General features: G+C 40.0%; 1 long non-coding RNA gene across 1 annotated transcript; it reads right to left on the bottom strand.

Moving 5' to 3' along the window:
- Nucleotides 1-5,958: 5,958 nt before the first annotated feature.
- On the bottom strand, nucleotides 5,959-20,337 carry LOC144585962 (uncharacterized). The gene is made up of 2 exons (XR_013540614.1): nucleotides 20,057-20,337; nucleotides 5,959-12,763 (listed from the first exon to the last, which is right to left on the bottom strand). It is a non-coding gene; the product is annotated as an uncharacterized LOC144585962 (long non-coding RNA).
- Nucleotides 20,338-20,621: the final 284 nt, after the last annotated feature.

The raw sequence follows: 20,621 nt of genomic DNA, 5'->3' as shown, positions 1-20,621 counted from the left end.
CGCATCCCGTGGACCAGTGACTGTGAGGCGGCGTTCCAGAGGTTGAAGGAGGCGTTAATCAACTATCCTGTCCTGCGTGCTCCAGACTTCGACCGGGAGTTCATCATCTACACCGATGCGTCTAACAGCGGGGTAGGAGCAGTTCTGTGCCAGGAGGATGAGAATGGTGACCAGCATCCAGTGTCCTACCTGAGTAGGAAACTTCAAAAAGGTGAGAGACATTTGGCAACCGTGGAGAAGGAGTGTTTGGCCATAGTCTACGCGATCCAGAAGGCCAAGCCTTACATCTGGGGAAGACATTTTATTCTGTGTACTGACCATTCACCATTGCAATGGTTAAAGACAATGAGAACCCACAATAGCAAACTTATGAGGTGGGCTTTAAACCTACAGGACTATGACTTTGAAGTGAAGGTGGTCAGAGGGTCAGTGAACTGTGTTGCTGACGCCTTATCAAGAAGACCTGAAGAATGAAGACGGCGAAAGAAACATGGACTATGTGTATATAATGATGACAAAAAGTTAAATGTATCTGGTTTTGAATTGGTTTGTATGAATAAAGGTAAATTGATGTAATGTATAAGGTAAATGTTTAAATGCCTATTTGCTGTGCTTAACTTAGAATGTAAGTATGAGTAAATATAATATGGTATGTATAACTGTTGTTGTATGTTTTATCCAGGTTGTTTTTTTGGTGAAAAGCACGTTAGCTTTCCCCCTACAAAACAACTTATAAAGAGGGGAGGTGTTACATACAGCACTGATGTTACCTGTCTGTCATGGGTTTGGAGGGAAAGTTCCATCCTATGGGGAGTGGAAGGCGGGACATCAGGAGGAGGGGCTGTACTGTATAAATATGTGATGCCTGTGTGGTGAGATGAGATGCTGAGAGACACTGGGATGTGACGAAGCAGCAGCTGGGAAGAAGAAGCTGTTGTGGGAGTCTGTGTGTCAGACAGGGTACTTCTGTGTGTCAGAGTACCAACCTGATAGGTTCAGGTGTCTGTTGGTTAGCCAGAACTGATAGGTTCAGGGTCTGTGCTTCAAGTTAAGGGTTCTGTGTGAACCAAACTGTATGCTTGTATGAGTGAGAATAAGCCACGTTACTTTATGTTATTCACCTGATTGTTTATTTTTCCCTGTGTGTATTTAAAATAAACCTTATTCTTTTATTGTTTAAAAATCCATCCCTGGTCTGTGTGACTTCTTACAGGGAATGGTTGGTGGCAGCTTAGTGTAACTGTGTGACATATTCGCCTGGGCTTCCTGAGCTGCGCTGCACCCTGCTTGTCTTATAAAGGGAAGTGCAAGACAAAGGAATGGCACTGACAGAAGGATAGAGGAGCAATGGTAAAAAAAAAAAAAAACCCTTCCCTTGACCCTCCACAGACAATTGGTGAAGAGCTTAATTGACAGCTGATTGGGCTACACGGCATTGTGTGCTGTTCAGGAGCACACCAAATGGCACATCACTCCTCCCCACAACCTCAACAGACCCAATGTAGCCTGATCCACCCCACAACCAAAAACAGCCAATCTGGACAGGCCTTATGTATGACTACTTCACAAATATCTGCACCGTTCAGAAATCTGTACCATGAGCATCTATTGGTCCTGGAAAGCTGCCACAGTAGTGGAGCTTTGTTGCATGTTGTGAACAACAGCAAATAGAAGGCATTTAATCCTATCTAAAGGAACATAGAAATGTAGATGGAACCCTCAAATTGCAATTTAAAATGTAATTTACAAGATTAAAATTTGGGATTTAATGGACTAATGGTGGCGAATGCTGGGCAGCTGACTCCACAATATATTACCATACCATTTTTAACAGCATCCGCCAACATCCGTCTTGAAGTACTGAATTCCATTTTGCAAAGCGTTAAAGCTTGTCCTTCCAGCCTATCCAAAATGTTCTGTAAACTACATAATCAAATCCTATTTAAAACACGAAACAACCTGTCCTGAGCCATGGGGAAGACAGAGCCAAACTGGCATGTATAAGCATCAAAATATAACCAACACTTTACCCATTGGTCCATCCTTTCCAAAAGACTGTTTATTCTATGATTATGTAGAGCAGTGTTTTCAATGTTATGATAAGGTTAGAGGAGGGGGATCTTCTCAAATTGGATTTATGCCTATGTTAGGGAAAGAGCATCATCATTCCTTTTGTCCCACTGTGTTCCAGCTGCAGTCAGTGAAAGCCAGAGCCAACAAACGCTGCAAAGTGCTGTGCTGTGTGCTGTGATCATTAGAGGGTCAAAGGAACTGCCACAGCAGGACAGGCTCAGGCTGAGCACAGGGGAAAAGAATTTGCTGTAAACAGAGTTACAAAAGAATTACATAAGTCTTACAACTTGGTGTCCCATGCCATGTTTTGGTTACACGGGATAACACTAAACACATACGATGAGTCATGTGGAGTCAAATCACTGGCCCCCTTTGACCCAACTCTGTCTTCTCCAACAGGCAACTTGTTAGCAAGGTCAAAAATCCTTTGACCATTCATCCTGCATCCCCTTTTGGAAAATGCAACTGTGGCTATCTTGCTGTTCTCAAATGGCCTATTGCTCTAAGATTTGGTAACGGATGCCTTTATTCAACTGACACTCCAATTAGTTTCTTTAGGAGAAATGGGGAGGATCAAGTCTTATCTGTCTGATGTATCAGTTCTAATACTTTATGCCTGATTGCTGAAAAACTGTTTATTGTATCTTGACAAGTTAGCTTTTACATTGTTACACAATGTTATAGTTCTGTGCAAGGTGAAGCTGAATGTGATGTCTTGAATGAAATTGCAGGAGTGTCATAAGCACTAGATTTCATTGTCATTTCTGTCATCAACATCAACACCTTCCTAGCTTTGTCCCTTCCTTCCTAGCTGTGCAACTTTTGGGTAAAAGTAATTCTGACACCTTAAAAACAAATGTATTATGGCAGGCAGGACAGCAAGATCTCCAGTTTTGTTGAACTCTTGTTCCCACCAACCCCAGACATCCTAGGGGAAAATGGTGAGACATGATGGGAGTTATAATTCAGTGAATCTGAAGGACCACACATGTCTCATCCCTGTTACAGGGTTTCATGGACAATATTCCGGCTTTTAATTCTTTAGGAAACATGCTAGCTCCATTCATCATTCCTGTCAGGAAAAACAAACAATATTCTATAACTGGCAATTTGTATTTCCAAATATGGACACCAAGGGTAATTATTCTGTGTTCCTTATTGCAGCACACAACTGTCTGAACACTTTGTATCTCAGAAATCATGGGAATCTCCTCTGTTTAGCAGCTACAAACACTTGGCTGTTGATTACATCTGTTACTGAGATTTAGTGTATGTTCTTCCTGGCTTGAGTAAACAGTTTCAGTTAATCCTACCAAGGATGATAAAAGTCTTCCTGACGAATTCCTTCTGTTCAGCATTAATGATACAGATGTAAATACATAAGCATTGCCTAGGGTAAGTTCTCCTCTTGAGAGTTTATCTCCCTCGCTGTGAGCAATTCCCCTGCCCTTGATGAAGCCACAAAGCTTCAGAGCCACTACAGCGCTAAAGCTGTAGTTTACAGAACTTAACTTGATAAACAAGGGAGATAAGCATTTTTGGAGCTCTGAGGCGATCTAGAAGGAACCAGAACTTGCCCAGACAAGCATCACATGATATTTGACATTCCACTCTGGTTTCTTATTAATCTGATACAGTGTTCCCATTTTGTTTGTGATCTTCTCTTTCCAACTGTAGGATCTGTGATATGCAAATGCTGTCACTTCCTGCTTTCTAGGTTTAGTCTGCTCTCGACCTGATCTAACCGAACTAGGACACTGTGGTTAAAGCTGTATTATTTCATGCAGTTTTTGCTTGCTATTCAAAGCTTCCATGGTGCTTTGCATGCTGCCCATGTGGAAAGGTACAGGGAAAGGAAAGTTTGGTGTTCCGAGCATCCTTATTTGGGTTGCCAGTGCTTCATGCCAAAGCTCAGAAATTCTAAGGTTGCCGTATCCTGTACTAATATACCCAGAGGTAAGCCCCATTGAACTCAGCAGAATTCGCCTCTGAGCAGATGTATATCAAATTGCGTGCTTGCATTGCAGAGATCTGAGCATTAGCCAAGCCAAAGTTAGTTCCTCTAAACATCCATAGGTTTAGGTATCTGGATACAGAGGTTGGGAGTTCAATTCCCCACTGTGCCTCTTAGAAAAAGAGCCAACCTGTGTAGTCATGGGCAAGTTGCACAGTCTTAGGATGCCCCCAGAAGACGGGAATGGTAAACCACTGCAGTGCATTCCCTACCTAGAAAACCTTGGAAAGGATTGCTGTAAGCCACAATTGTCTTGATGGCATCCAATTATTACTATTTTTAAACATCCGTAAATAGCAATCTGTATTCTACTTACCTCTTAGTGCTATAATGCTTCCCAAAGAGTTTCTTTCAGCCATTTAAAGCCATGACTAGCTATGCAGATATTTCCACATGGCAGTTTCCTAGGCAGAAACTAGTGTCTGTTCTTCTCTATGTTTTGTCTCACAAGAAAGCCATTGCCAAAGTGCACATCATCTGTAGTTTGTTTTACCTAGAAGACAGGGACAATTAGTCCTTTTTTGCGAGCAGAAAAGAAATCCACACATTACATGAATTCCAAATGCAGCACTTCCCAATCTGATGTCTCTGGATGCTGTGCCATCATTCTCCATTCTAAAGGACTCAACATCCTGAGGTTGGGATAATGGGAATTAGGGATGCTGGTCTCAGCTTCTCACTTTTAGGAAAAAACAGTGGGATGGAGACTCTTCTGCTTGCAGACAGATTTCTCTGCATTTTTTTCCTGAGAAATCTCACAGGATTTCTCAGATGTCTTGTGTGTGTTTCTTTAATGGAAGAAATCCAAAGGGGTATGAAATTATTTCAGTTTGTATACATAATTTCATCTTTCCTATGCAGAATTCACTTGAAAAAGGCAGAAGAACACAGCATGCTATGTGGGAGTGTTACAATTCCTATGCAGAATGGCATCTTTCCTGAACAGGATCCAACTAGAAAGGACAGAGAGAGAGAGAGAGAGAGAGAGAGAGAGCTGTGTCAGATTGTTATTATTTCAGCATCTTTCTGGCACAGGATTCATTGAAAAGGACATCAAATGGCACAGAGTTCAGAATTTCCCTGTGCAGAAAAATGGCCCAAAATTTATTACAAAACCAAAAATAGGGGAAGGGGAATGGAATTAATTTACACAGCAAGCCAGGAAATTTCCCTTGCATAGGAGAAAGTCTTCATAGAGACCGTTGGTACAGTAAGACTTGGAAAATCATAGAGAAATTTTACAAGAATTCCTCACATCTCTAATGGGAGTTGTACTTCCAACAATGTCTGGAGATGCCAACATGGGAAATGGCTGCCCTAGATCCTACACAGATTTCACTAGCATGTGGCCTGTGCACTGAAACAAGCTCGCCTAGCTATTTTTACAGCCCCAAATGCTCTCATTTTCCCTGGCTCTGAAACTGGGGGCTCTGGCACTCCCAAAAGATCCACATAATCAGAATTGGGCACCACCCTGCTGTTCTAGAAGGGAAGAAGACACTTTGTTCTGCCTGTCAATGGTGATTTATGGCTGTGGGTTGATGGTCCCTAACTCGCATCTGCAACCATTCAAGATTATAAAATTCATAATCACTTTTCTACCATAAAACTTCCCAGGGTAACAAAATAAGTTCATTCCAGTGTGAACTTCCTCCAAAGATCCCTGGAAACTGAACTTACGGTCCTATCATCTCTTTTATTACCACACACATTTTCATTTCCTCAAAGTATTTCAGAGGGGGTTTTTTTAAAGAGCTTTTTGCAGCATACAAATGGCATCATGAAAATATAGTTATGCAAGTGTATGCAGTGGGATTGCCTTTCTGGCCAGGAGATGAGCAGTTTAGCCATCACTATATGATAAGTATTGTATGGGAGACTTTAACTCTATTTACTAAATAAATTATTATTTATGTGTTTGATTTGGCTCTGTTTTAGGGAAGTGTTCTTTTTTTAAAAAAAGTATGCTAAGATTTAAAGGCAAACAAAGATCAGAACATTCCAGTAATCGTTGTGGTGTGAACAGGAAAAAAAACAAAAGTGGAAAATGAATACAAAAAGTCACATAGGTTGATAGATTTGTCCGATTTATGTTGGTTATGAGTGGAGAGGCCACAGCTGCATGATAAAGCATATGATTTGAATACAGGAGATTCCAGGTTCAAGACGTTGCAGATGAGGTAAAAAAAATGATTGGAGACCACACAGAGCTGTTGTTCATGATGTGAATCACATGTCCTCTCACATTTGGAGAGAAACTGTGGGAATAGATCCCTATTTTGTCCTCACAGCAAGATTTCATCTCTCAAAGATGACATCTTGGTCTCCAGTGACACATCCAGACACTTGATGATATTTTCTAATTCCGTCATTGTTGCCCTTTCACGTCTTAGTCTTCTTCTGATTTCTTGATTATAGACTCCATTCGGATTGATGATTGAACCCAGGTATCAAAAATGTTTAATAATTTCAATTTCTTCATTGTCAACTTTTTAGAGTTGTGTAGTTCCTCTGCAATCTTGATTTTTGTCTTCTTAATGTTCAACTGCATTCCTGCTTGGGCGCTTTCTTCTTTTACTTTCACTTTTGAACTGATGAGATGGTCCAAAATACTTTTGGACTCCCTCTAAAGCCGACCTGGGCAAATTGTGGCCCGAGGGCCACATACAGCCCGCGAGCCGCTCCTGTCCAGCCCGCAGACAGGTTTGAACATCAAAACCATTTTATAGCTTTTTGTCTAAAGTTGATCAGTTGCTTATCTTTAACATACAGCAAAAAAGCTCTTTAGTATTTGTGAAGATTAACAAGTTTAAAATAAAAATGATCATAACATCACTGTTTCATTTTATTTTTAAGTAAAGTTGGTTCGGCCTCTTAGCACAGTTCAGATTTTTCATGTGCCCCCCCCATAGAAATTAATTGCCCACCCCTGCTCTAAAGGTCAGTTCTGAAATAATGTCTTGCAAATATTTACAAAAATAGGGGCGTGTGGAAACTCCATAACACACTCTGTACCCAAACAAAAGGCATACAGGTTGGGGAAGATCCACTCTATACTTCTGTTCTACCCCCCCGGCGACACTATTACTCTGTTTCTGGATCTCTGTTAAAACATTCACACAAAGAGGAGGTGGCAAATAACTGTGATGGCGGAGATTGCACACTTTCTAATTGTGTAACCTGTCCATTCAAAACCCACAAAACAACTTGTCATTTCATAATCACACAGTCCTAACAATGTGATAATATTTCAGTAGAGCTTAATAAACAAAGCTGAGTGGGAGAACAAAGGAAAGGATATTCCAGAATACAATAAAAGGCTGTCTAAAGAGTGGCACAAGTCTTTCTTTTCACCTGATGGCTCTGAGAAATAGTTGATAGAGCAACCACAAGAGGATATGTTTGTGTGGGGACCTGAGTCTGCGGCCTGCTTAGCACTATAGCAGTTGTAGTGATCAGGGGGAGCTCCTGGTCTTTACTGGGGGTGAGGGTTGGCTCAGTTATCAGTCACATTCTCCTTTCATGCCAGCAGCTCAGCCCTTTCTATGACTTTTGATGTCCCCTTTCTCGGATTCCAATTGCTGATGGCCTTTTTAATTTTGTGAATGCTCAGTCGACCACAAAATATCCATTGTGATGGTGCTGTGCTTTGTTGGTAAACAGACTGTGAAGCCCTTGGTCACCCTAGAATCACAAAAGTTCCCGTGATTCACCTTGTTTAGACACATTTGTCCAAAGGAAGGACATATGCTGAAAAAGAGAGAGAGAAAATAAGACCAAAAAGCACTTTCCCTTGCCTCTTAGCTGCAATGATAGAATCGCTAAACTAAAAAATGTGTGTCAAAAAAAATCTTAAAACTAGAAAATTTTACTCATTACATATTAAAAGCAACTTGGTAACTACTTATTACATTGCTTTTTCTGTAATTTGGTAATAATTATATTACTCAAATAGTAAGTAATTACAGGTAGGTAGATTAGTTAGAGAATAGTTACAGGTACACAGATCTGTAATGAGTTACTTCTGAGATCTGATTTATACCCTGCCTTTCCCCCTGAGAGCTTAGGATGGCCAATAACATAAATAATAAATCTAATAATTAAAAACACCCTGACAAACAAATAACATCTACTCATGGTTGTTGTGGGTTTTTCGGGTTCTTTGGCCATGTTCTGAAGGTTGTTCTTCCTAAGGTCTCGCCAGTCTCTGTGGCCGGCATCTTCAGAGGACTGGAGTAGCTGTGCTCTGGTGCAGTTAGTTGGAGAGCTGAGTATTTATAGCTGTGGGTTCAGCTTTTGTCCTATTCAGGAGATGAGTGATAATGGTGATCAGTGTATTTTTGTGTGGGTCTATTGTTGTGATAAGGAGGAGAGATATCTGTCACTGTACTTGATGGGTGTTGTTAGCTGGTCTTTGGTTCTGTATTCACCTTCACAAGTACAACAGCCACTCAACCTTAAAATAAAGAGGACATAATTCTATTGTATCTGTTACAGGATTTTATATTTAGAGATTTGGTTTTTTGTGTGATCTTTTATCAGATTATTATTGTAGTTTTATCACATGTTTACATTGTGAGTAAACATGAGGAAACAGAGTAGTGGCCTGGGCACTACATGGACAGGATTAAAATTTAAATAAATAAATAGGATTTATGCTGCTATACACTGGCATGAATTACATTGGCAAATTACTGCTAATTAACTAGTTGCCACTCACATTCAGGGTTGTAGGTTATTGTTATGACTTAGCATATGACCATGAATATGAGTGGCAACCAATTAATTAAGAGCCATTTGCCAGAACAATTTATGCACTTAGCATGTACATTGAATTAAATCCCCAACAGAATTCTGGCCAAAGAAACAGCAGATGGCAACTCTATAACAACAATAATTAAAAAGTTCAAGATATTAGTGAGAGACTGAGTCAATTACGCATTGAAAATATACACAGTAAATGCGTTTCTAGAAAAGGAACAACCTTTACTAATGTATCTCTGGACTACTCATGAGGATTTCGGATTTCCAGTTGTTTATAATACACCTACAAAGAAGCGGCTAAAATGAAGTGTCTTTGTGGTAACAGAGTGGAATTTTGTGTTGATGGATTATATTTGAACGTTTCAGGACAAATTCCTGTGCTTGTAAATTTTTAATTATGTGTCCCTTTTGCATGAGGCTGTGGCAGGCTTCCAATAAAGGCTTGGAGTTTAAAATATATGTGCATGTACGTACTTTGTAGTCACCAGCTGTGCAGACACTGCCTTCACTGATAGCCTCTCCTAGATGGGAAGGCTTAGTTCCTTTTTCCTTTGCCATCGCTTTCTACAGATGGAATATGTCAGTTTGAAAGACATTAAAAAGCCTCCAAATATTAAAAATAACACTACAACAGCAGTGGCGAGGGGCCAGTACTAGGGCCGATGGACACAGGACAAAGCCTTGATCGCAGCAATTTTAAGCGCCCGTCTATCCCGTTTGAGTGATATTCAGAACAGCTTTAAATGGATTAAAAGTTTTGCCAAGAGCATGCACGCATGAACCCGAATACCATGTGACCACCACATGACTTTAACCCAATTTCAAAAACTCCAATCCATCTCCCAGTTTATTTTCAACCTGTGTCACTGTGCTCTGATTCTCCCCAGGAAATGCCTATTAACTAGTTCACGTTTCCAAAAATATACCCTGCCAAGGTAACATATAGTTCAATTCTTCTTTGATTTCTTTTTATTTTATTTTAAAAACTTATATCTCACCTGTTTTCCAGAAAGGAAATTGAGGGCAATACAGTTTAGATTAATTTAACAAAATGTGCTGCTTAGTTTTCACATGCATAAATCACTGCTCAATGGGAAAAGCAGCCACCAGTGGTTAACTTCTAAGAATGGGCAGCAAATTAGAGAAAATACACCTTTTTTGAGAATGCTCTTAAATCACACATCAAAAAAAAAATGGTAGTAGTTCTATGTAAAATGTCTTCACAGTTTGAGGCCAACATGAGTGAATGGGCTTGAACCCCCATGCCTTCAGATTTCAGAACACAAGAGTTATTTGGCTTTTAGTCAGTGCCATTGTCTACAAGTGGAGTTTCCACTGTTAGAATATTAAGTGAACAAAGTGGAAGAAAATAATGTGCAGGCAAGTTCAGGAGCTATTGTTGGATTTAATGATAACTGGAGGCAATTTCATGCAAATGCTAGAATTTGCTTGGGAGTGGCTCTTCACAGTAATTTACAGCAACCTTCTTTTGAAGCACCAGATGGAGAAACGTCAACAGCTGCAGTTTCTGATGACCTCTTCCTTTGCAGCTGTGTGGTTAACTTCCTCAACTGCTAGTAAAAAGCAGGAAGAAATTAATGTATGAATTATTGGACAAAAAAAAGAGGACATTAAAAAAAGTAAAATTATTTTACCAAAATGTCCTGACCATTTGTCCTGTGGCCAAAATAAATGTGATACTGGTAGAAATGTTTGTTGTGCATTTGTCTTATTAATGTATTAGGTGGGGATAAACTCTAAACAAAAGAGCTTCTTTGAAAAAACAACTAAGAAAAATCAACTCCCCCAGTTTTTCAAAACACACAAGACTTTTCATGGAAGGGAAGGCATGACCAACAGGTCTATAAAGGGACCAAGATGTTGTATTTGAGATTTTCAAAAGAGATTAACAGAAATGTTAGGTGCATGCTGATCTCCCACTGAATACAGAGGAAGTTTATTACTTCATTTTCACTATTTATAGCAGGAATTCATTCTTCAATATTACGTTTGAGAGGAGTTGAGTGAGTGTGAACATTCACTAGACTGTGCCTAGCGTAGCTTAAGGCCAATTTTGTTTGTAACAAAAGATAAAAGATACAGTCCTCCTTTAGAACATCTGGTGATACCACCACTAGCTGTGCTGAAGCAACCACAGCCACAGACACTGCTATAAAATGTCTTCCTTCCGTCATCATTTATTTCTTTTTATTTTCAGTAAAGTTAAGTTGTGGCAGACCTGCAAGGGGTTAGTTAAGCTGTGGTTTCATGTGCTCTGTAGGATAACACAGAGACTAGGCTGATTGTATCTCGGTGAAGCATCCCAATTAAAATGGAGAGACAACCTTAAAAATAGAGTTCATATCTGCCACCGAAAGGCAAATGTTACAGCGGCGTAACTAGTGTGTTAACACATGGCCATATTGAATTCCCAAAAAGCAATGGCATAATGGGATGAGAATTTAAAACACAGCATGAAGGGGAAGAAGGGGGGACTGGTGGATGACACTCTCAGAAAATGCTCCCATTATCCTCCCCTCCATCTCCTTTCTCTCAGTAGGAGTTAATTCCTGTTTCAGAGTCACACTAGGGGACAACTGAATGGAAGAAATTGATCGATGCTGAAGGGAAAAGATAGCTGGGGAAAGCTTCTGTTCTGCACCACTCTTTCCTCAATCCCATGCTGCAGTTTAAATCTGCCTGGGTTGATTTAAATCTGTCACTGGCTTGGTAGGAATTCAACAAAAATATTATATTTATTCCCTGTACACAGCTCTCCTACTTTATACCTCAGATTCCATTAGGACCGTTAATCCATCAATTTTCAAGTGGTATAGGCTATTTGGAAACAGAAAAACCCTGGCATGGCAAACAGCAGTCTGTAACTGCTTGCCACCTTAAGCTAAGCCTTCACAGAATAATGCTGTTGGAATGATAGGTGTGAGTTAAGAACATTGGGTTTAATCTCCATATTGAATTCAATTTCTCCTGAGAAGTTATAATAAACAAATCTCCACTCCCTTGTTCATATCCTTGCACCACATTTTCCAAAGAGAATTTATTTAATTATTTGATATTCTGCTTCTGTCTGATAAGATCAGAACAGTTTACACAGCTGTCTTCCTCCCCATATTATCCTCATAATAACTTTGTGAGGAAAATCAGGTCAAAAACACAGGACTGGCCCAAAGTCATCCAGTGTATTGCATGGCTGGTCAGGGATTTGAATCCTATTACTTACAAGTCTATTGCCAACACAGTACATGAGGCTAGCTCTAAGTACAACATGCTTTATTTCCATATTGAATTCCACTTCTTCTGATAGATTGTAGTAAATAGTCTCACTCCCTTGTTCAAGAATAATTAATGGGCAGTTTTTATGAGTTTTTAAGAAATGATATTTCACATCCTTATAACATTTGTATTTTATCAGTGCTCGCCTGTGGGTTTGTTCATGGAGATTGCACCTATTGTTATGGCATCAGCATCCGTGGCACTTTGCAGACTAAATGTACATAGTAGCAAAAGGGAAGAGAGGTCCCTGAGGCAAGAGATTTTAAAAGAAAGTTTACCTCTAGGGCTGGTTCTATCATTAGACAAAGTGAAGCAATTGTCCCTGATGGCAGTCACCTCAGGTAACAAGTTCCAGGAGATTTTAGCAAGGTTGGAGGGAAAGAACTCTGTGGAAGATGGCCTTCTCTGCATTGCCCAAGCTAATTTGCCACCTTCAAAGGTGGCAGAACGTACCGTGTTGGTAAAAGATTCAGCAGCTGATCCAGTCACCATGGGAGGACTCAACATCTTGTTCTTTGTCTCTGGCAACAAAATGTCTTCAGCTGGCTCTGCTTACTTCCAACAGAGGATAATGACCGAGCATTCTGATTGACACATGGACCTCTTCCTCAACCAGGCCTGAACAGGAAAAGGAGAAGTATATTTTACTGGGACTAAGAGATGCAGGACTGTCTCAGGAGTCAAACACAGGGAAAACTGGGGTTCACCTTGTAGCTATGGTGTCCAGATTTTTGTGAGAGATACTACAGCCAACTGGAAGATGTTCTGGGGCAAAACAGGCAACATTCAGATCTGGCAGCCTTTCTCCTGAAAAGAGTGTGCTTATGCAGTTAAACTAGAAGTCATTTAGCTCTATAAGGTACTCACACCTCCCTACAGTATGTGAAAGTCCAAGTCCAATGGCTACATATGCAAGATCAGTATTTCCAAGCTCATGATTTGTTTTAAAGACTTTTCCATATTGAACAGGAATGCCTGCAAAGAGTGTATACTCAGGTTCACCTGCATCTGGTTAGAAAGCTTTCTGAGATTAGAAGCCATTGAACATAATACTTTGGTCAATATATCCTTCTCCACTTACCTCCTGCAAAAAAAAAAACCTTTGGTCTTTTATGCCAACTTATGTCCAAGTTATGTCCACCTTGTTAGTTAGTAAAAGTTCCACATCCTTTTTTGCAAGCCTGCTGTCAAGCCTGGTCTGTCTAATTTAATGTCCATCCTAAAGTGATCTCTAGATAAAGAAATCCAGGTCTGTTTGGGAGGCAACACTTTCATGACATGCAATTCAAAAAAACTTTGGGTTGAGTAAGTCTGGTTGGGTAAATGAATCAGCAACACTTTCCCATATAATTCCAGCAAAGCAGTGTTTATTCATTGCTCTTATCACTGTTCTAGGGCAATGTACAAACACACCTTTATGATGTGTTAAATTTCATTGCATCATATCTTCAGCTTATACAGTATGTGGTTTTCAAGCAGTGGTTATGTTTGAGGAAAATCTTTCACAATGCTTTGATTTCATGTCACATCCCAGGAACATTGAACTAAAGCTAATTGTCAGGCCCAAATAAAATAGACCCACTGAATCAATCAGACCTAAATAAATGTTGACTGAACCAGCCCCTTTCATTCAATGGACGTTTTTGAGATTACAGTTGGAATTGGCCCTTTATAGTTTTATTACCTTATTCTCATCTCACATATGTCTCTATTGTGGCCTTCCCCCGTCTTATGTAGTAGAGCTTTAATTCACTAAATGTTAGCTTAACTGATTAAAACAACTCCTGTCCTGATCCACTAAAAGGGTGCCTTGATTAACTGGACCAAAGATTTTTAAATACAGTACCGTACTATGGTAAATATAAGAATTTCATATTAAAAAAATAGCAGACGGAAATGCAATCAATCAACAAGGTAGGCCTAATCAACTATAATTCATTTCATCATACTATCTATAACTATGATAAATTAAGATGAAAGACCAATCAAAAGAGAAAGTTTTTATATAGCAAAGGTTACAAAGTGGTACACATGGACAGGGCCCAGAAATATTCTGGCCTCTAACCTAGAGAGCCAGTCACAATAGGCCCCTGATCTGGGTCACTTCGGGGACCTCTCTCTCTCTTTCTCTCTCTCTCTCTCTGACAATTGTCAAATAGTAATTGTCAGAATCCTGTAATGTAATGTGACCATTTTGGACATTCACCTGTTGATGTGTCACCCGTTCTCAGGATCAGAGCCACTAGGGGGGAAATGAGGTCTCATGGAAGGGCAGCCCATGGCTAGTTATTTACCTTTCTGGTATTTTTACTTCCAGGGAAAGGTACTAGTGGGCTTTTCTGCCTCAGGGTCTACATAAATGTGCCAAGCTGAGATTTGTTGTTCCTTGTCTTGGGGAACGGGATATTATTTGCTGCATCAGGGAGCAAAATGTCTTGCCCTGGAATTCACAAAACTTGATTATGGCTTCTGCTATCCAACTGCACCAGAGATCTGTCATTACCCACTGCATTGTGGCATCCTCCTGTTGTAGCACCAGTGCTCCCAGCACACCCTTCTACATTTGGAAGCCTGCCCCTGTTAATCAGGCCCTACATTGATGGTACAAGGGTACACTGGACAAAAAGCCTGTGAACATATGGACTGAACTGGCTTATGAATATATGATATGGCCTGTGGAATGGCCTGCCTATTGAATGGCATTGAGGAAATCTTTGCTTTACTTCATGCGCAGCACAAATGACTATTTCCTGCTGGCAGAAAGGGCTGGGGATGCATTCCAGCCTGGACTTTTTGCATGATGGAATGAGCAAAGAAAGATTGATACATGATTGCTGTGGCAACAAGGCTCTGGCTGAGCTGGAAGACAATGGAAAAGTCTACAATATCGAACACAGCCCCAGAGTGTACCCTGGTCACATCATGTACCACAGGACAAAAGGGCGATTTACCTTCTGGGAATAAAGAAAAACAGGGTGATGCACTTTTTCTCCCAGTTTGCCATCTACCAACACAGAACTGAATTTTAGGGGTAGAGAAACCAGTCAGAATGCAGGAGAATTAGAGGCATCAGTGGATCAAGAAACAATTGTTGCTTGGGACTCAGACTCAACATCATCTTCTTTATAGTCACATGCAGATTCACTTTGTCTCATGTAATATTTACTTTTGCAGATTTTGACTGCTTTGTGGCCTTTGGGCCTTAGCTTGCCTTGATTCTGAGAGAAGCTTCAGTTTTTACTGTGGGGTCGACTAATCCTTCTGGGAGATACTACACCTCCTTTGTTGTTACCTTGCGCGCGTGCGCGCACACACACACACACACACACACACAAACATACACACACACACACAAACACACACACAGAGAGAGAGATTTCACTACTCTATTTTATATTTTTTCCTTCTGATTTTTCCATCTGGATTGTCCTGGATCTATTTTCCTACACATTTCCATGCATCTTCAGGAACCTGTTCCTTTGTATACTGTAGGTAGCTGTATGTATTTCTTTCTCAATCTTTAGGCCAAAGAGCTGGAACATAGTGAGCTTCAACTAGAGGACTGGTGGAAGGTTAGGGGCAAATATAGGATTTCATAAAGAGCTAACTGTGGCTGATTTTGCATAACTGTAATTTCATCTGATACTTTAATACAGGTTGTTCTACTTTATAATTTTTATTTAATTATTGCACTGTATTGTGTTAGAAATTCATTGATTTTCCTTTTCATTCTTTTATATTGTGCCTTCATTTCACAAATCTTATTTCCTGTTTATCTACTGTGATTTAAATAAACATTTCCTTTAATTATATTTACAAGTGGCCCAGTGTCATTTCTGGTTATTCCCTCCTTCTCACTGGGGTAACAGGAACCTTGTTTTCACCGCCCACTAACCTTTTTTTTTTTTTTTTTTTTTTTTTTTTTTTTTGATCTTCATGTATTTTCACTTCTGGTGATGAAAAAGAAACTAAACAGAAAGATGATCTCAAAAGCAGTTAATGCTGTTGCTGATATAAAGGAGAGTGGGTTTTCTTTTCTTTTCTTTTTTTTTTTTTTTTGTCTTAGTAAGGTTTCAGAGTAGGCTGCCAATTCTACTTCGTAATTCAAAGGAAGCTTTGCAGCTAAAATCCTTACAGAATGCCTTATTCGTTATCAGTGAGCATAAAACTATCGTGTTTTCCCAAAAATAAGACAGGGTCTTATATTAATTTTTGCTCCAAAAAAACGCATTAGGGCTTATTTCCAGGGGATTTTTTTTTCATGTACATCTACAGTCATATCATCTTATTTTGGTTGCTGCACAGTAGTGGAGGGCAGGGTTTCACTTAACTGGGGCTTGTTTTTGGAGTAGGGCTGATATTACGAGCATCCTGAAAAATCATACTAGGCCTTATTTTCAGGTTAGGTCTTATTTTAGGGGAAACAGGGTAGTACAGCTGGCAAATAATGTAAAATATATAGCATTCTTTGTTCATAAGAACAAAGCTTCAGAGGGGCATTTTTTCCCCAAAAAGCTATTCATGTAAGATATTGAATACATCTTAGGCTGTGTACACACAATAGCTGTGCAAAAACCTGAAGGTAATACGATAAGACTTTGTTGCCTGCGGCACCACTATTCTCCTTATGCCATCTTACCCCATTATGGGATCTTGTTCGTTCACTTATTTTTATACCATGCTTTATCAAAAATTGGTTCAACAGTCATTCAGTCAGACAATAATTAAAAATACAGTCCCTATAAAACCATAAAACCCTGAGCCACATATTGAGAGTGCTCAAAATCGTTGGTTGAATAAGAAAGTGTTGCCTAAAATAGAGCAACAGTGGCATTCGGTGACTGCAGTGCAGCAGCAGCAAAAAAAAAAAAAAACCAAAAAACAAACCCTTTTCCTTTTACCTCTGTCTGATTGTTTGCCAGTAGGCACGTTGCTCATTTCAGATCCAGGACATCTAAGTGCCAGCATCTGCTCCATGATTTTCAACACATAAAGTAATTGCTTTGGTCACTTAGATGGGCAAGGACCCAATTTTATAAAAGCAAAAGGCATGCAAGTAAGAAGCACAGGATCCACTCCCCTGCCCGTGGTTTATTTTTTCACAACCACTTCCATCAGCCACTGTTCTGGAATTCCAGCAATGCTCTGGAACAGTCCAGGGCGGGAAATATTTTGAGAAAAGGGCCCTAGGGCCAAAGCTGGGGAGGTGACGGGTTATTTTTCCTCTGTTTTCTTTTTAAAATTTAGTTCCATGTCCCTCTTTATTTGGGATTCAGACAGTTCTGTGCTGGAATGCTGCCCAACACACACAACATCTGTTTTGCCTCTTTCCTGTCCTTAGGTAGGCAGCTGCTCCTTGGCATCCTTGCTGGTTATTATGTGTAAAGCCTTATACACCTAGGCCCAGGCTATCAGAAATATCACTCCACAAGAGCCTTCTTGGCTTTTAAGATCTTCTGAGGAGGCCCTTATCGTGGTCCCACTACATTTCCAAGCTCGTTTGATGAATTACTGCTCTCAGCTGTTTTTCTGAATGTATAGTCCAGAGAAGGCCAGGCTGGCCCCCTCCCTTTTCTCCTTCTATTGTCAAGGGGGGGGGAGTCCTTTTCAGGCAGGCTTTAAAGCAATAATTAGGGGACTAGGGAATGCTGTATTTATTACATTTAGAGATTTTTAAATGTTTTTTAAAATGTTTTTTTTTATTTTTAAATCTTAGTTTAAATATTGACTAATATTTAGTTATTTTAATATAGTTTTTGCATAGTATTTTAACTCTGTGAGCATGGTATAGTTTTAATTCTTGCAAGTCACCTTGGGGGCCCTATGGAGAGAAAGGCAGCATATAAACACACACACACACACACACACACACACACACACACACACACACACACACACACACACACACACACACACACACACACACACACACACACCTCTATAAAAGAACAACAAAAGTAGCCAGGTCTCTTAAGTGGGATAATTGAAACAAGGATCATATAACACTGTGCATTAAAAACATTGTTAATAATCACCTGTCATTTCATACTGTGCAACACTGCACATTTGCTAATATCTATTGTTTCTTCATGTCATTTTCCAAGTTTCCTCTATATGTAGTGCGCTATCCTCCAAGGAATACATGTGATACTAAATGCCATGTGTGTGTCACTGCTGTGTTTAACAGACTTGTGTGTGGTAAAGGTAGGTTATTCTAAACCTGGTCTATACAGTCCATTTCACCTTTCTTTTTCCTTTTTCAGTCACAATTTGTCTTTTCTCCATACAGCTTGAAAAATCTGCCCTGTGTCAAAATCTGCCATGATGGTGGGTTTTAATCATATCAGATCAAAATCAACAGCTGTTCTTAAGTCAGTCACACATGAATCAGCCACACGCAACCATGCTGGCAGAAGCTTCTTTTCTAGAGCACCCCATCAGCCCACCAATATCCCTGGATGACGTTTTTTTCCATTGACCCATTTCCTTTGATTCAGAAAATCTGCTGGCTTTGTCTAAGGGCTTAATTTGTGAATTTGCTGACAGGTCTGGGTACTGGCTTAGGTAAAGGTCTGCTTACTGTGCATTTCTGGCACTTAACATTCAAAGACAAGAAGCTAGGACACAGAGCAGAGCTTCTTTGTTGCTAGAAATAGGCAGAAGGGACATCTCTGGCCCATCTGAAGGAAACCAGCCACTATGGCCCAGCAGCTCTGTCCTCAGAGCTATGAGGATGGATTGTGAATATAATCGTAAAGCAAGCATATATTTTAAGTTACCATTATCCTTATTACATTTGTCTATCCTGGACTTTCCCTATCTGCTTAATATCCATTTTAAAACAATATGATAAATGATGAAAGATTACCAGAGTTTAAGGCCTGGACATGATGAAATGATTATTTTATTTATTTATTTATTTATTTATTTATTTATTTATTTATTTATTTATTTATTTATTTATTTATTTATTTATGGACTTATATACCGCCCCATAGTGCTACAAGCACTCGCTGGGCGGTTTACAATTTAATTATACAGGCTACACATTGCCCCCCCAGCAAGCTGGGTACTCATTTTACCGACCTCGGAAGGATAGAAGGCTGAGTCAACCTTGAGCCGGCTACCTGGGATTTGAACCCCAGGTTGTGAGCACAGTTTTAGCTGCAGTACAGCGTTTTAACCACTGCACCACGAGGCTCTAGCAAATTCAGTAAGGGCATTTTGCCTGACATGAAGCTACCTAGTGAAGTGCCTGGGTTGTTTTAGACTAAAACAACTTGAATTTAGAGACAGTTAAATCAGTAGAACATGCTAGTCATCATTAAAGAGCCATTGATTCCAGTGGGAATGCAGTTCATCCCAAACAATGCTTTCAGTGGTTTACTCAGAAGGAGTTTCCCTTGAGTTCATTGAGGTGTGCTCTGGCTAGATACGAGTATAGGACTGGGGTCTGTATGGAAGCCAGTGGATAAAAGAATTTATCTTTGAGTTTTCTGGCATGTGCGTACACAATTCTTATAACCACTAAATTACTGCTACTGGCTAGTTTCGACTTTGGGTAGAGTGAGGGAGGAGGGACCCAGCAGTCATTTTAAACTGTGGTGAGTAGTTTTAACAGCTCTCTAATCCAGGACCAGATGTTCTCGTGGGCTTGCCCTCTACTTGCCTTCTGTGACATTTACCATATGGCACACTGTTTGTGCCCCTAATATTTAATAATAGCTGGCTGACATTCACATTACCGAACAGATCATTCCAAGGCAAGCATACCTGTTAAATAAAGCAGAAACTGATTACCACTATCTGAAAGAGGGGTGTGTGTGTACACACACACACATACACAGAGATACAAATATATGTTGCTAGAAAAAAATAAAGCAGAAAATGCATACAGCTGTTCATAATTACCAACAAAACTGAACGGGATTAAAAGATAATATATTTTCCATCCATATTCAGTCTGATCCTCCTTTGCTTCCTATTATCTCTGTTTCCTTCCTGTCCCCTGGCAGCTGCCTTATGCAGGGAGGTAAGAGCCTTATGTAATAAGCTGTCATAGAACAGGAGGGGCAGCCCATGTCTGGGCTCATGTTGAAGAAACTAGCTGTGTGACTCCTTCCCTCTCTCCGTTAGGGAGGCGGGGCTCATTCATGCTGGAGGAACAAAGTGAAACAAAAACACAACAGAAACAAAAACACAACAGAAGGTCAACTGGAAGTGAAATAAATCACTCTTGCAACTTGTCGTCAGTCTCTAGAGGCAAGCCGAAACACTTAGCAATTATACAGTCTACCAACACAGCAAAGATATTATTGACGAGTTCGGCTTGGGCCACAAGAAAAGAACTCACGCTACACACAAGTTCACCTGTTTACTTCGCTTGACATTTGTTCACTAGCGGGGCGTCTCTACAAGGAGTCTATCTTTTGTCAGCAGCTTTCCTTTTCACTATGTCAGCATTTTATAATCATGA

Source organism: Pogona vitticeps, chromosome 1 (genome assembly GCF_051106095.1).
Source record: "Pogona vitticeps strain Pit_001003342236 chromosome 1, PviZW2.1, whole genome shotgun sequence".
Lineage (NCBI taxonomy): Eukaryota > Metazoa > Chordata > Lepidosauria > Squamata > Agamidae > Pogona > Pogona vitticeps.
The sequence above is the reverse complement of the archived record's forward strand: the minus strand, read 5'-3'. Positions and strand labels throughout refer to the sequence as shown.